Source organism: Leguminivora glycinivorella, chromosome 4 (assembly GCF_023078275.1).
Source record: "Leguminivora glycinivorella isolate SPB_JAAS2020 chromosome 4, LegGlyc_1.1, whole genome shotgun sequence".
Classification (NCBI taxonomy): Eukaryota; Metazoa; Arthropoda; class Insecta; order Lepidoptera; family Tortricidae; genus Leguminivora; species Leguminivora glycinivorella.
The window spans coordinates 22,413,780-22,427,483 of NC_062974.1; positions in this window are offsets into that span (position 1 = coordinate 22,413,780).

Genomic DNA, 13,704 nt, shown 5'->3' on the forward strand with positions numbered 1-13,704 from the left:
TATAGAATCCTGAACTTGCGAGTTTTTTAACACACGAGAAGTAAAATACATTATTTGCACCCGAGTGTAACACAAAACTTTTCCCCTCACTGTAGCGAGGAAACTATAACGCAAAAAATGCGTTTATCACTGCTTCCAGTAGTTCCACAGGTGGTAAATGATCTTTATTACTAGATTCACCTACTTTTATCAATTTTGAAGCAATTAATTTGACTTTATTCAAGGTCAAATTACTTTACCCACTAGTGGATAAAATGCGTTTTTACCCGCTGGTATTAAATGACAAAACACGTGTTACCGAGCTAGTGAGGGGGAAAATTCAATGTTGGCTGCTCGCGTAATTTCAATCTTCTGTCTATTTATTCTCTAATAAGTATTATTGTTGTATGAATATTATTTTTTTAAATCAAATCTTGACGTGTAAAATGGCGTTACAAATATGAATAAATGAATATGAGTATGAGTGTAGTATGAATATTTTAACCATTGAAAGTTTGTACGGAACCCTCGGTGGGCGAGTCCGACTCGCACTTGGCCGGTTTTTTTTGTCTCTTGTTTTTTGTCCTAGATCGAAAGGACTCGTGATTCTGAGTAGGAAAAACATTAAATTTACCTACCTTAGAAAAAATATTTTTTGTGATTCGCCTCGCGAAATTTCCCATAAGGTACAGCGGCAAATCTCGGGGGGACAATTGTAACTAATCCTTTTTAGGGTTCCGTAGTCAACTAGGAACCCTTATAGTTTCGCCATGTCTGTCTGTCCGTCCGTCCGTCCGTCCGTCCGCGGATAATCTCAGTAACCGTTAGCACTAGAAAGCTGAAATTTGGTACCAATATGTATATCAATCACGCCAACAAAGTGCAAAAATAAAAAGTGGAAAAAAATGTTTCGTTAGGGCACCCCCTACATGTAAAGTGGGGGCTGATATTTTTTTTCATTTCAACCCCAACGTGTGATATATCGTTGGATAGGTATTAAAAAATGAATAAGGGTTTACTAATATCGTTTTTTGATAATATTAATAGTTTCGGAAATAATCGCTCCTAAAGGAAAAAAAAGTGCGTCCCCCCCCCTCTAACTTTTGAACCATATGTTTAAAAAATATGAAAAAAATCACAAAAGTAGAACTTTATGAATACTTTCTAGGAAAATTGTTTTGAACTTGATAGGTTCAGTAGTTTTTGAGAAAAATACGGAAAACTACGGAACCCTACACTGAGCGTGGCCCGACACGCTCTTGGCCGGTTTTTTTTTCAATTATTACACTATGATGTTGAGCTATACATGTATCCACTGAACACGCCTACCATTTATATAACCGGTGGACACTATATTTAATAATGCAAGCATTCTAAAACCAAGACCAATGTCGTGGCTGGGCCGTAAAGGCCTAAAGGGCCTGGGGCCCGTTTCTCGAAAGGTACAAGCCTTGTATTACAAGTGCGCGAACTGTCAAATCCTATGGGTTGTCATGGAAACACACTTGTAATACAAGGCTTGTACCTTTCGAGAAACGGGCCCCTGGGCGGAGCCTTGAAAGGCTCGACTCACTTATTCTACGCAGATTTTTGGAACGTGCATTCCTGGTGTGGGATTTGATTCCGCGTCAACGGTGTCTGCGAAGTTGATTGATGCTTTCTATACCTTAGCAGAATGTGAATAGAGGTTAAATTGGGCAAGTTTTTGAGATTGAGGGAACGTTTGGGTGAAATGCGGTGTTTTGTCAGTGTTTAAGGTGTTTTATTGTGTCAATGTAAAGCTTTTTGGTACCTAATACCTAATGAGAGATGTCAATTTTAGGTACTTAGGCTAACTTGTTTGCAATAAATAACAAGTAGTTGGTAAATGAACTAGGTACTGCAGCCATAATCTAGAAATTAGAAAACAACTTAGTAGGTCTATTTAGACTACCTATCTGCACCTAACTAAAATTTATCGAACTACTTAATAGAAAATTGGGGATATTGAAATAGGGAAAACCTTAGACAAGGCACAAACTTGCGGCCTTTTGGAGCTCATCAGAACCTCGCGAATCTTTTTAATATCACTTTTCTTAGAGGTTTTACATTTGCAGTATCGTTTTCCGATGAGTGTCATAAAAAAAAACAAATTTCGTTCAAGTAATTTATGTATCTCATTTGTAGTAAAATAACATAATTGTATGTATAACAATATTTCTATCCTTCCTTATTTTTGAAAACCCACAAGTTGCATTTTCCCCTTTAAAATTTTACCTACAAAAGCTCATAAAACCTGTCAATTGCACACAAATTCACAGACTCTATTAATTTTTAACAAAATATTTCGCGCTACGCCAACAGTTACCATTCAAAACCCAATTTCACGTCTCAGAAAATAAGGCCCATTTTGATTTAACTAAAGTAGCGGTACAACCTTTGTTAAGAAAAATCTGCAAACAATCCAGGCGTAATATGCGTCGTGAAATTTTCGCTTTGCAATTTTGAATTTACTTACCTTATTTTTAAGGATGAAAATTGTTAAGTAGCAAAAGTCTTGAAGGAAAACCTTTAACCTCGGAAGTCCCGGCGTACTTTTACAAGTACAAATTATAATTCGAGTTTTGAATTCTTATAGAAACAAAAGAAAGTTCCAAATTGAAAATCGTAAAAATTGGCCTGGGCCTTACCAGGCTAATAACAATCAGGTCGTAATGTATTCAAATTACGGTGGGATAAGGGCAAAAATCACTTTCTTTATACAGCCTTAATGCGTCGTTGTGGCGAATTTCGGAACAAGGCGAAACCCGCTGGGATGACTCAATTAGAAGGTTTTTATATGAATATATTTTGAATTCGGGTTGAGGGGAAGTTATTTGTCTTAGGCGAGGCCGCTAGCACATGATTCATGTGACAGTATGTCGCCGCGACATACGTCTTTTTAACCCCCGACGCAAAAACGACGGGGTGTTATAAGTTTGACGTGTCTGTCTGTGTGTGTGTCTGTGTGTCTGTCTGTTTGTCTGTCTGTCTGTGTGCATGTGTGTCTGCCTGTGGCATCGTAGCTCCCGAACGGATGAACCGATTTCGATTTTGTTTTCGTTTGAAAGCTGAGTTAGTCGGGAGCGTTCTTAGCCATGTTTTATGAAAATCGGTCCACTATGTCACGGTCGGGGGTTTTTCCAAAATTTTAATTTTGTGGTTAGGTTATTATAATTGTATTAACGACATAAGGGTAGTCTATTTTGCGGCGCATTCATCATCATCATCATTTCAGCCGTTAATAATCCACTGCTGAGCATTGGCCTCCCTTCGTGTACGCGACTCATCCCGGTCCGTGTGCGTAGCCGAATGATCAAACGCTTCACGATTCGCTCACGATTCGCTCACGATTCCTCAGCGTTTCGTGAAGCGTTTGTGCATTCGGCTACGCACTAGGGCTAGTCTCATCCAGGGGTATCTCGCAGTTTTCCGAATGTCGTTCACCCAACGAGCCAACGGACGCTAGACGCTTGTACATCCGAAAGCGGCGGTGCATTATCTTGTGCCAATCATGTGCTATCCCTACAATTTTCACCTGACATAATTATATCTTGGAATTCATAGAAAAATGTGTTCGGCAGATTTTTTTATTCACTAAATATTGTGTCCTCTGGATAGTAAATTTCCCTAAATATGTCTCTTAAATACTAAAGGCCATTACATTGCCTCTTCATATTAAAGTTTCAATAAAAAATAATCCAATGTGCAGATTGCAGGTGGTGGTAGCGATTCCAACAGTGTGTTAAAGGGGATTACGACAGTGACTACGAATACAAATGTAAAAAAAAATTAATATTTTGAAAAAAACCCCGACCGCAACATAGAAGACCGATTTTCATGAAACATGGCTAAAAATACTCCCGACTAACTCAGCTTTCAGACAAAAAAAAAAACTAATCTATATCGGTTCATCATTTCGGGAGCTACGATGCTACAGACAGACACACACAGACAGACAGACAAACAGGCAGACAGACACACACACACAGAGATACACGTCAAACTTATAACACCCCGTCGTTTTTGCGTCTGGGGTTAAAAAAAACAGTTCATCTATCTACCTATCCTTATAATCTAACCCCAAAGCGAACAGAGTGTATTATTCCAAGTTGCATGCTGTATCGAGGCCCTGTGGTTCGGCCCTGGGGATATGAAAATGCATTCGAAGTTTATTCCGCTTGGCGCTTTATTTTAAAAATAAAAATTCAGATAAGTATACCTATGTTCTGAGAACTAAATAATTATAATTATTGTCCACACACCGATGCAGATAGCTCTTTTTAAGAGATACATGCATAAACTCATGCCTGTAGGCAGAGCACATGGAACTGCTCAGGTTTCAGCCTTTGGCAATTAAGAGGTTGAAAGAAAACGAAATTATGAAAGAAGAAGTAAATACTTACCTATACAGTATTTTTAAAATATTTTTTGATAACCGAGTGTATCGCCAACTTGTTGTTCTACCTTTATTGTGGTATTTTCAAAATTTTGTTTTCTATTCTACACTATAACACCGTGTCCGATAAAGTTTGATTTCGTATGCGTCGCATCGCCGTCGCGCGACCATCGCGCGACCGTCGCCCACGCAAGCCACGGCGTAAACAATGAGCAAGACTGTTTATAAAAATACTTAAGTCTAAAAAAGTTTAATATACTAATTACTACAGTATTAAAATAAGAACAACCAGAGCCAAGTGGTAAACACCAAGTGTTGAAGCAATCTAAAAGATTACACTCTGATTAAATGTGGTTTAAGGAGAAACGCTTCACTACTAACACAGCAATCTGTCTTTGTTTCATCAATGTCATCATACTTAGTAGAAAAATAGTCACACCAGTGACTTTGATAGTACTTACAGAATAAATTAGAATAGATAATGTTGTACAGATTACTTTTATTATCAAATTGCAGAAATTAGCCTTATCTAATTAAATCAACAATCTTAATTATTATTTTAATTAAATAATAAACGTCAAGGTCTTGTAAAAACAAAATCTGAACCTAAGCAAATTGTAATCGGCCACAGTGGAAATTAAATTTTGACAAGAATAAGATACCTAATTTTTTGCGTTTAATAAATATACGACAAACGTACAGTGCCATACGCATTTACATAATTAGGAAACTATCAAATGGATATTCAAACCACCGATAAATAAGTAAATGACCGACAATAGTTGGAATTGATAAATAACAATTACAGGGGGCCGATTTTTGAGTCTCACTGTCACTAAAATACCGGTTGAAAACGGTGAATTGCCTATTATTTTTAGTGACAATTTTCTGAATTCGAACGCCGTGAGATTCAAAAATCGGCCCCCTGTTCTGTCACGGTCGCCAGTTCTCAACAGTGACCGCTCGGCTTTCCATCAGTTGAACCGTTTGCCACCGACGTGGTATAAAAGAAAAACATCTACATATAAAAAAATAATTTATTCATGTACCAAAAATAGCAATTATAAACAGGCCGTAAACTATATTGACACTAAATAGGCTTCAACATGTCCGTGCCTGAACTAGGGAGGTCCTGTATCTCAGGCAGAGAATATAACTTACAAACTAAAACAGGGAAATTACTTGATATCATGTGCATATAGGTATTCAACTAAAAAAAATACATTGCAGATTTATAAATGGAGTAGGTTACCTACTTAAAACAATCATAATTCTCAAAGTACTTACAGCAAAAAAGGATGGTAAGCCATATGTAATACTTATTACTTATTAGAATTTTGATGAGTCAACAGTTGGCAAATGGTATAAGTGCACTAGGGTAATTCCGAAAGTCGTCTAATTTCGAAAGTCGCACGAAAATCACTATTATTTCCCTCATATCAAGATTCCCCTTTCGGAATTGACAGAGCATTTTTGTCATTCGGAATTACCCTAATGTACCTTGCCTAAATACATATTTAATAGGAAAGTATCGGTATTCAGTACCTACTCGCACTCGTAGTTGTGTTAATATTGCTGCGGTCTTCCATAAGGAATTTCCCGGGATTTAATGTAAAACACTATGCGGGAAAATGCATTTACATTTTGTTCTTGTTTTAAAGCTTAAAACTGAGTAAAGTAATTAACTTTTCAGAGTGAAGTACACTGTTATGCAGAATATGAGAGCTTAATCTTAGTAAATTTTAGGAAAGTGAAATAAAACATGCTCTGGTTTTTGTACAGGTTTTTTTTGCAGGTCAAGTAAAGCTTAAGCTGTAATCGTTGTACATCACCGTAACTTTGGGAAAACAACATTTCTAAAGGATACAAACATGACACTGTATGCCCCATATTACCCAAGACATTTATTTACCAATAGATATATTTTTTTAACGATAGAGCCGGATCTAGTATTGCAAGCCGGGGCCCATGCCCCGGGCGTCAAATCCAGGACAACAAATTCGAACCTTTTCTTCCCCTCGAAAAAAGTCTTCTTATTGCTGTATGAGGCTATGTGAATTACGCATACGATTCATATCAGTAGATAGATAAGATATGCCGGTATAAACCATTTGTAATGTAAAGAAAATCTGAGATGTCACACTTCTTGCATGTGTTGCATGTGTCACTACAGTATACTTAGATGTTTAGAGCTGACAATGGTGAATATGAGAGTATTTTACACTACTAGCTTGTTCAACACATCTCTTATGGAAATAAAACAGCTAAATATATGCAAATTAATCATTTCTCCACCCATACTTGCTATTTGTCACACGCAATTGCGCATAAAACTAAGGACTTATAAAATAAACATGAATGTCTGAGTGTCAAGAAGCAACAATGGCATAATAACCCCCATTACAGCACACTTGGCCGCAATTCAAATCCGACAAAGAGGATAAAACTACAATATAGATTATGCAACAGGGTTGCCATATAAAAGTTTCTAATGTTGACAGGATATTAGCCATTTTTTTTTGTTGATATAGGAATCAAAATTAATTTAGTCATTGTTAAAAAAATCTGTGTTTATCTGTAAACTTAAAATAATTTTAGAAATTCAAAACCTATCGTTATTTAATTAATGTTTTTTGTTACTCGTAGTGTGGAAACAAAAGTGATGTAGCTGTAATTTCTATGGAAGTAGCTATACCCCCTTCTTCATAAACGTACTCTCAAGCCGATAAAATTCTTTTGTCCTTTTCTATCACACCAATACGTTGGAAAAGGACAAATGAACTTTATCGGCTTGATATCTTTAGAGTACGTTTATGAATAAGGGGGCTATCCCTCTGTATAGCTATAATTCCTAATTACTGAATCCAAAGCAGACCATTAATCACATGGTATTTGAGTGCCCTGTTACCAGATACAATGGACCAGCTGAGGATTTTAAAAACCTGACACAAACTGCGTGTTTGTACCTGCAGACTTCTAAATTTTAAGTTTAAATGTAAATAATATTATTTGAGTAATGTATCGCCATACGATAAATAAAATAAATGAATTAAACATACTCGACATAGTAAGGAGCCTGACTGGACGATTTGTCACTTAATTGGATTTGTAATAGTTGTAACAGAATATCGCACCGTACGAAGTCGCCCCCTAAAAAGAGCGATTACGAGCTGCCTCCTTTATTTAAATTAATATTAGAGTCCGAGTCCACTGAAAATTCATCTCTTTTTATCCTCTCATTCACTCAAAGGTTAACTGGAAGAAATCCTTCATAGGGATAAGTTCGCCTTTGTACTGTTCTTTACCGTAATTACTGTGTTTTTTGTTATTAATTGTACAATAAAGAGTTTACTACTACCATTACTACTAAAAATGTCGATAACGTGATTGGACAGTCAAGACTCTATAGACGAATTACATACGCGTTGCTGACCCTAAAATTCCACTAGCAACACATCGAGAAAATCTCAAATCCTGGCAACCCTGCGCAGAGCAAGCCCGGCGTTTTGAGAAATATGCAATGCACTTTACGATTATTGCTTCCTTTGCGCTGAGCGGTGATACTGCTGTTTTATTGTTTATTCTAGAGCTTGTAGGAAATGGTTTTTGTTCTGCTTCGTACCTTTTTCTAAAAAAAGCGATGGAGGTTAAGATGTAGACTAAAACCCGCTGACATTGAATCTGGAGATCGAAGGTTTGAACCCCGCTCCTAATAAAGAGCTTTCAGAACTTGTATTATAAGAATTTTTTTACGGATCGCAAATAACATATCGTGAGAAAAACAAGATAATTCCAAAAAGGTCCTGGGCTGGGTGTTCAGATAATAAGCTAATTGCTTACATAAGAACTACTGCCTATGTCAATTAATGGGATTAGTCGCCAAACGAAGCATGGGCGGTGGTAAAAGGCCAGGAAAACAAGAGGAAGATAATATGATATCCACCATTGATTTTCAAATGGGTTTTAGATATTTTAGCCACTGTGACTTAAGTGGCAAATGCAGTTCCTTTTTTTGTTGCTGTGTCCTTGAAACAGTCAATTGACAATTTTATTGCCAAGTATCAATTCCAATGCCTTCCCTCAACACTGGAAGCTCACAGACATTTTAGCTTTGTAAAAAATCAGTGTTAATAGAATTGGGTCGTCTAATACACTCGCTTACAAGAAGACATCTTGGCGTCGTGGACCAAGTAGACCAACAACCAGGATGTCAGTTGTCAGACAAAGACAAATGGAAGCTTATTTAAGTTCAGAGACGACCCAGGACCGACCGGCCTGGCGATGCATGATTAAAAGGGCCGACCCCAAGTAGAGAAGAAACCAGGCAGAAGAAGAGATCACATCTTGCTAATGGTTGTCTATTGTTTGCCCGACAGTCATTTAACATAATATTCATTTGCCCGAATCTAACTTGCCTGAATTTCATTTGCCCGAATGATTTGTTTACCATAAAAATCATATGACATACTCGTTGTTTATCCGAATATTACCTTCCATAATCATACAATGCCATACTATTTGTTAGCCATATTATTAAGTGCAATAATATGGTTTCATAGAATATTCAAACGCCATAAGCAATTATTGCCATATATGGGCAACAATTAGCCCATATTATTACCTAACCTAACCTACTTTCTGATAGCAGTTTCATTTTCCAGGGGTCACAGTTCTAACCTAACCTACTTTTCCGGCAGTTTCATTCTCCAGGGGGTCACAGTTCTAACCTAACCTAACCTACTTTCTGATAGCAGTTTCATTTTCCAGGGGGTCGCAGTTCTAACCTAACCTAACCTACTGTCTGATAGTATTTTCATTTTCCGGGGGGTCACAGTTCTAACCTAACCTAACCTACTTTTCAAGCAGTTTCCTTTTCCAGAGGTTCACAGTTCTAACCTAATCTAACCTACTTTCTGATAGCAGTTTCATTTTCCAGGGGGTCACAGTTCTAACCTAACCTAACCTACTTTCTGATAGCAGTTTCATTCTCTAGTCCTTCTAGTACCTATTACAGTAGTTTTCGATTCTGCCAAAGCACATTATGGAAATTGACTTTTCTGGACGCTAATTTGTATGACAAATGATGGTATGGAATGTGGTAATTACGGATTTCGATGATTCTGACGAATGACATTATGGAAACTGACTTTATGGAAAACAAAGTTTCTGGCACTAGATTAATATAGTAAACAATGATTATGGCATAAGATGTTATGAGAAACAATATTATGATTGTTGAATAGGATGGCAAATAAAATTATGGCAAATGAAATTCTGGCAAATGGGGGTATCCCCTTGCTAATATCTGTTGCAACGATATTACCAATTTGTCCAGCTTAGTACTCCGCTTAAGGATAAAGTTTCGGGGTAAATCTGCCCGCGACCTTTTACCCCGATGCAGGCATTTCCATTTTTATAGCGGTGCGTCTGCGTATTATGCAGATTGTCGCGTAACGACTCCGGCGATGTATGGGGGATGGAGCAAGATCTGAGAGAATGCTGTTTGGATACTATTTTATTTAGCAAGTGATAAAATATAGGTAGAGATTTACGGAGCTCATGCTCCTTTTCATATTTACCAGTCTCTTTTTGGTGAACATAATTCAAAATGTCGTAAGGATTCCTTAATTGCAAAGAGTCCTAGGTGGTAACAATTAAGATACTTTCCGGAACATTGACTTTTAAGCGAAAAAAACATTTTGAAGGCGCTTTGGCAAAACATCGTGAGCAAACCCGGCTGGTCCCAACAATACCTAGTTTTCCCATTGGTATGGGAGGTCAGATTTTTGCTGACTAAGTAAATTTTTAAGATTTTTCGTCAAAAGGATTCCAGGCTCCCAAGAGCCGTAGAAAAAAGCCCAACGCTAGGAAAAAGATGATGATATTGAATACCACCCTTCAATTTAATCCCTACAGTATTTTATGCCTTATGCCATAGTTCAGCTTGTTCTAAAAGCGAGTGTCGCGCTAATGTATGCAAACCCGGTTTAAGATTGACTTGTTTGCAGCACTTTGTTCGCTGATTGCGCGATAGGCGCGGCGATGAACATGTCTCGGCTTGTTTAGATAAACTTCAGCTGCGGTTAGACGTTGACAGAGAAATGTTATATAGTATGGTCTGACAAGGACAGCGCGACAGGCCAGTGTGGAAGCACTAAAAGGTGAAATGAGGCCTTATAATTAGTCGAGGTCCTCCTGTGGAGGTAATCCTGTTTTGCTCGAGGTATTTTGCTTGGTAAAGATTCCAATTCATCAACAAAGTGACCGAAGGCTCTTCCAGACGAAGGTCTTGTTATGGCAGGGGACAGTAGTAGGTTTTAAAAAATTGTAAGTGAAATAAGGAGTAAACGCGTCTTTTGTCCTAATTATCGCAACAGCTAATCAATCACAAGTAAGCTTTTTACACCAAGCGGCGTATCTAACTATCAAAATTATTATCTTGATTTGATAAAATGAATTATGAATGACGTCTACCTATTCAAACTAAAAAAAAAGAAATTTATTGCTGACCGAGTGAGCTGTTTTCAATCGGGAAGTCATGGGTATAAAAGTTTATTATTGACACCTGTGAAACTTTCCAGAAAATTCTAACAACATTTTCACACTTTCGGGAACTTTTCACAAAATCCACACCCACAACAACATAAGGGACTTTACAGACGGATTCAACCCAGCTGAATCTTGCAAGGTAACTGTCCAGTTACCCTACGTAGGCAGTTGGCAACTTGCCATGCAGTCAACATACAGTTACCGAAGACCATAAGAAATGAGGATTTGTGGAGTATGTGCCAACAACCTCCGATCGCACAGGAAGTGGTTCAGCGGAAATGGAGATGGATCGGTCATACCCTTCGAAGAGGAGCTACCAACAGTGCCAGTATCGCGTTTGAGTGGCGGCCTCAAGAAGGAAAGCGATCCCGCAAACGCCCCGTACACACCTGGAGGCGGAGCGTAGAGAACGAACTGCGGGGGTTCGGACTGAGTTGGAACGAGGCCAAGGCGGTGGATCAAGATAGAAAGGCGTGGAAGAATCTTGTGCAGGGCCTATGCACCTATGGGGTGCCCTCTAGGACAATCAACAACAACAACAACAACATACAGTTCCCACAAAAGGTACATTTGATTTGTAGTCCATCTGTCCGGCTTTATTGTGAAAAAAATCGTTAGCTCAGTAGTTGGCATCGGACGCACATCGAAGGTATACTAGTATCTGATGACTTCCGGCCTAACCGAAATGACAAACCGTTGACGCTAGACGCCAAACGAAACGCAGTCTGTCTCTGTTGCGCCAATCCGAAAGAGCGATAGAGATATTATCGTATACGTTTGTACATTTCGCTACGTACCCTGACATGTTGTGTCACTCACTAGTAAAAAAGTACCTTCTCTTATTACGAATATGGAGTAAGAGAGAGTCAAAGACAGATCAAATTAATATCATATTTTTGAGTCTGAATTCGCTTCCAGTAAAGTCGCAGCTCCATTAATCATAAAGTTTTTGTTTCGAGGTTAATGAGACGGAAGGCGAAAACAACTTGTTTCTTTATTTTAGGGCTCGTGTTTTAAAAGATTGTCCAAATTAGAGTTTGTCTAAAATGTAAAATATTAGTGCTTTGTCATGGGAAGTATTCGAGTGTGCCATATTTTTGTGGGTAACACCACAGAGACATTGACACTTGACACTGACAACTCTGTGTCTAGTACTGGCACAGAATATATAATAGTACAAGTGTACTGGGTTGATGTTAATAATGTTAATATTTCCTTGTTTAGGGACTTCCGGTTCGAACCCCATCTTAGTGGTCTCGTGTCGTGATTTTTTTTTCTTTTGCTCATTAATGTTGTATAAAGTGTAATATCGATAGCTTATTATGCAGTAAACTAATGTTGTAATGAGAAGCTGATGACGAACTAATCTCGAAACGCGATTAGCCACTTTTTTGTCGTCAACGGCCGGTAGTCCACGTGCTCTTGTAAATTCTAGCTATCAATTTACAAGGCTAACTCACCGTACACCACTGTCGATGTCGTGCTTACCGTACCAAAATCATTTTTTTTTGTACTACGTCGGTGGCAAACAAGCATACGGCCCGCCTGATGTAAAGCGGTCACCGTAACCTATCACTAATTAATATTGGCTCATATCACCTTGACAATGGCGAAATACATACATACATACATACATACATACATATAATCACGCCTGTATCCCATAAAGGGGTAGGCAGAGCACATGAACAAATTTTCAGTGCCACTCTTGGCAAAAAGGGGTTGAAAGAAATCCAAATTGTGACATTGCACTTTGCAGTGACAGGTTGCCAGCCTCTCGCCGAAACAATGGCGAAATAGTCCCAATAATTGACTGAAGCTATTTAATTTAAAAAAAAAACGAATTTCCTTGTTTTAAAGTGACGATTTTAACTTATTGCTCTTTACTACGGGACTGAACAATGAATTAAGTATAAATTTACCTCCAACGTTTCGCGAACGGCGTTGTTCCTTCGGTCTCGGAGAACACCACCCGGTGATTTTATACATTTAGATCACGTCTTCGATATTGATTAAAAAAAATGATATGCTGGTATAAGAGTAAATGATGCTGAACAAGATTGACCAGTGTGTTGAGAATTGGGTGAATCAACTTTTCTTGTCTGTTATTGCCATGATTACGGTCCCCTGAGTAATGCTGGTTTTATGCAAAATTATGCTACTGAAATTATGCAAGCATGCATGTAGTCCATGTTTGTAAATAGGTGGCAAATTAAGGTTTGTTAACACCAGAAAAATGCATGTTTGCATAGTTTAAGTAGCATATTTTTGCATAAAGCCAGCGTGACTCAGGATTCCGTAACCACGGCAACAACACATAAGAAAAAGTTGATTCACCCGATTACAAATGCTTATGGGTTGTCAGCTATATGTAGGTACTGTGTTACAGTGTCCATTTTACTCGATTGTGATTCTGAATCGGTGAGACTCTGTCTTCACTTTAGGTCTAAGGTCAATTGTCGATCAGTAGTTATATTGATTACAAAAAAAGAATAAGTCCCCTTTTATCTATCTGAACATTTCTTTATGAATCATTCCATACTATTAGGCTTGTGTCGTTCACGAACTATGAACTGTTAGGAATAAAATCCCATCAATGACCGAAATGAACTGAATCGCACGCGAGCGGTTTGGATCGAGAACGAGTGTCTGACTGCGCCGACCGAGAGCGAGAGCTACCTAGCAGAGCAACACAAAAATATCAAGGTTTCATATTAAACTTCGGTTACTTACAACCTTTCGACCCGTATTATTTTGAC